Source organism: Nicotiana attenuata, chromosome 7 (assembly GCF_001879085.1).
Source record: "Nicotiana attenuata strain UT chromosome 7, NIATTr2, whole genome shotgun sequence".
Taxonomy (NCBI): Eukaryota; Viridiplantae; Streptophyta; class Magnoliopsida; order Solanales; family Solanaceae; genus Nicotiana; species Nicotiana attenuata.
In genome coordinates, this window is record NC_031995.1 from 99,319,816 (window position 1) to 99,323,519 (window position 3,704).

General features: G+C 34.0%; 1 long non-coding RNA gene across 1 annotated transcript; it reads left to right on the forward strand.

Annotated features, from left to right (window-relative positions):
* Positions 231-2,845, forward strand: LOC109229564. Its single transcript, XR_002068580.1, has 2 exons — positions 231-854; positions 2,572-2,845. It is a non-coding gene; the product is annotated as an uncharacterized LOC109229564 (long non-coding RNA).

Here is a 3,704-nt window from a genome sequence, read left to right on the forward strand (position 1 = left end):
TCTTAACTGCTAACAATTATAGTCTTTGTATAATTTTGCTTAACTAATACTATTACTATTATATAGTATGATTAGTCCTAATTATATGTCCAAAGAATTTAGGAAGAAAGAAATCAGCAAATTAAGCCCAAATCTTTCTCAGCAAATGAACCCATCAAGAACAGGCCCAATTCGGCTAGTGGACCCAATCAGCCCAATCAGATTATTTTATTTTTAAGTCCCAAAAATCCAATCCATAAAGATTATTCTAGAAACCCTAATTCCTCTCTCACCAAAAACAGACGCTCCCTTTTCCCCTCTCCATTGTCGCTTTCAATCTCTTCCATGGCAGAGCTCTCTCTTGGCTTTTTCCCCCATTTTTAGCCGAGTCTTGACCTTCAAATCCCTAGGCGCCAGAGCGTATCTCATCATTTCAGTATAACCTGAAGCATATCACTGAAGAATCACGTGAAGATTGAATCCATCCAAAAGGCTTCAACGTTAAAAATTCAAACGGATCAGTTTGACTTCTTTTGAAATCTAAATTTCAAATTCCCGCTCAAAGGAACCAAGAACCCTAATTTTACACCTATAAATACTAGATTTGGTGAAAATTTTGAGGACCTTTTCGCTTGCCGCTATAGACCTTTGGACCCGCCGCTTTTATACTCTTTTCCTCGCCATTCTTCTCTCATTTTTTACTCATTAGAACCACACTCTAAGGGTTCGTTTTTGTTCAGCCTCTATTGGTTTTGTCTAACCATAACAGAGGCGTCGTCGTGCTCGTTTCGGAGTTTGACGGTCGTTCAAGGTTGCGGAGTAGAGGCCGGAGATAGCACACCTTGACCCAACCCCGGTTCACTGCCCCGAAGAAGGTTAGCAGCTTTCTTCTTATTTTTCTTTCCATTCTGGATAGTATTTGCTTGAACCTTTGTTTGAAATGTGTTAGTTTTCTATTTGTGTTGGACATCATTAAAAAATGGATATTCAAGTGGAAATTTTTAGAACTCTACATTTTTAGTATCTTGACTAACTCACGCTGCTAACTTAATTGTAAAAACTTTTCAACTTAAGCTTTGCTGACCTTTTTCTTTTATTAATTTTGCTGACTTTCCTTTTCTTCCTTTATATATTAGGCATAAAATATGATATTTTCTCGTCTTCCAAATCTTCTCATTTTTTGTCAAAATTTTAGAAGCCTTCCCCTGCTACATCAGCTTCTCTCCAGTTGTAGCTTCTTATCATTAATTTTACATATTGTTTTTACATTGATTTAAATCGTTGACAAAATACAGTAGAAACTAGCATGTCGAGTCTTGGCTTTGTGTCAGATGCTGGTTTAAAAAGAAATATTTTTTATGATAGTAGACATTAGTAGAAATTATGCCTGTAAGCTTGAGTTGATGTATGAATATGAATTTTTAATATAATATCGGAGTATTGTTGTCTATTTTCTATATAGATCTAAAAGACGAACAACTTGAATCGAAGCCAAAAGTTGATTAAATTCAATGTTTACTCTATTTGGAATGGACCATATAAATGGCAATGCGTCTAGTTTTAAAGCAAGTGTGGCACCCGGGACCTTCCAATCCTGGATCCACCTCCATGTTCATGTAATCTAGAAACACTGTTACAACTTGTTTTGCTTCGTACATGACGGACGCCTCCTCGATATGCATATGTGTCATACTACAGCTGATTTTTAATTGATACTCATAAGCTTGAAACTATGTCGATAGGAAATTGATTCGAATGTTCTTGAAATGTGAAAAGCAGTTGCAGACTTAAACAATTTTGCTGGGATTTTCTATGTAAAAGTCTGGTTAGAGAAGTTTGTAATGCTTAACTAGATTAGATCAAGTACATAGAATGCTTAACAAGCTTTCGGAACTAGATAATAACATGATCAAATTCAAGAGGGCATAAGGCTTAGGTTGTTATTATTGTTTACCTAGCCGGATATCATAAGATGTAGGAGATATGTATGTTTTTTATGAATGATGATTGTGGAATTTGTTTGGCTTGCTCAAGTATATTTGATTTTGGAGATGTCCTATTGGAATACTATCTTTGCAAATTGACGCCTTCTTTTAGTTTTTAAATGGTTTAAGAATTTCTTACTGCTTTTTGCATACCTTAAGGGAGAAACTTATCTAACTGTTAAGAATAAGGATCCATATTTTGTAGTTCTCTTCATGTCTTACAGACCATGACAATAGCATTTGACAGTGAGTGAAAAGATCTTAGCTAGAAGCATGTGCTGCTATGAAACATTGATGTATGCTTATATATCCTCTTTTAGGCATTGGAATTTACATATCCCCTTTTAGGCGTTGGCATTCGTAGGCTTAATTTATTAAACACTTGTGTGGTTTGGTTCATCGTGAGAATACCTGGGAAGAGTCTTTAAGTAAGAAAAAATGAGGTGTTAAGATTATAACTTATTTAAATAATTTGAATACCAATATGATTGATGATTGCTTTATTACTGCTTATTTCTAGTTCTCACATTCTCTGCGGCACTTCTAGAAATAGACCTCTTTCGTTCTAATTCTTGTTTGTTCTCTTTTTATGCATATGTACTTGGAGCAAAACATGGAGTTTAAATACGAGACTCCCCATACCCGAGCATGGATTCATCACATGACATCTTCCTTAGAGTGCACCGGATAGCAAGAAAAACAAGCGAAACGCTTGGGGGCGCTTATGGCGTCTTTCTTATTTCTTTTTCTTTTCTTTTGACATTCATTCTTGTCTAGTTTTATGATCCTATATTTATTTTTGTGTTTTTGTTCAAGTTTGGAATTTCATAACATTCGGAAGTCGCCGCTAAGTAAATCAATTTCGGTCTTGCTAGTTTAAACTCGTGTCCGATTCTTTTATTCATTAACATGGTTATTTTGCTTAAAACTTTTTGGAGCAATATTTAGCAATCTAAATTTTTTTTGGCGTAAGTTCAAAACTGAAACTTTCCATTCTTAAAAGAAAAGAACGAGACATTTTACACATTTTCGGCACTCTTGGATGAATTAATTAGCAAGAACCCTTTTAGATAAGTCAAATGACTTCTGTTCTTTTTTTAGAGTTCTTTTAGTTCAAATTAAGTATTTGTTTTGAGTCCAAACTTTGTCAAAGAAAGAGTTTCAAAACTGAATTTATTAAATACTGAAATCAGATTTTAGTTTCATTTTTAGCACGTTTTGCCGCCCTTTAAATACATGAGGTCCAAGTCCACTTTCCTCGTTAGACATTTTTTTTTGAAAAAGAAATTTGTATACTCCATCACTAATTTTGATATCATCACTCCTCTAAGTAATCTATATTCAATATTTATATATTTGCTCATATGGTAGTGTTTTCTAACTTGGAATATCCAATTATGATTTATTTTCTTAAAAGTACTTTAAAAGATATTCATATTTTAAGTATGTTAAGTAACCTAAGTTTGGCCGGTTAACCGTAACTAACGGATCATGTAGGGTGCTTTAATAACCTTCCCTATAGGATTAATTAGAACCCTTACCCATAATTTCAAGGTTAAGTAGACTATATAAACAGAGTTAACTTTAAGCACTACTTAGCTAAAATGGGTGTCCTAATTCACCTTTAAATTAATTAGGTGGCGACTCTCTTTAATCAAATAAACCTCAGAATTACCAATATGTTATACTCTAGTTTGACCCGTGTTAAAATGGGGTATAACACACATATTTAAGACTTGT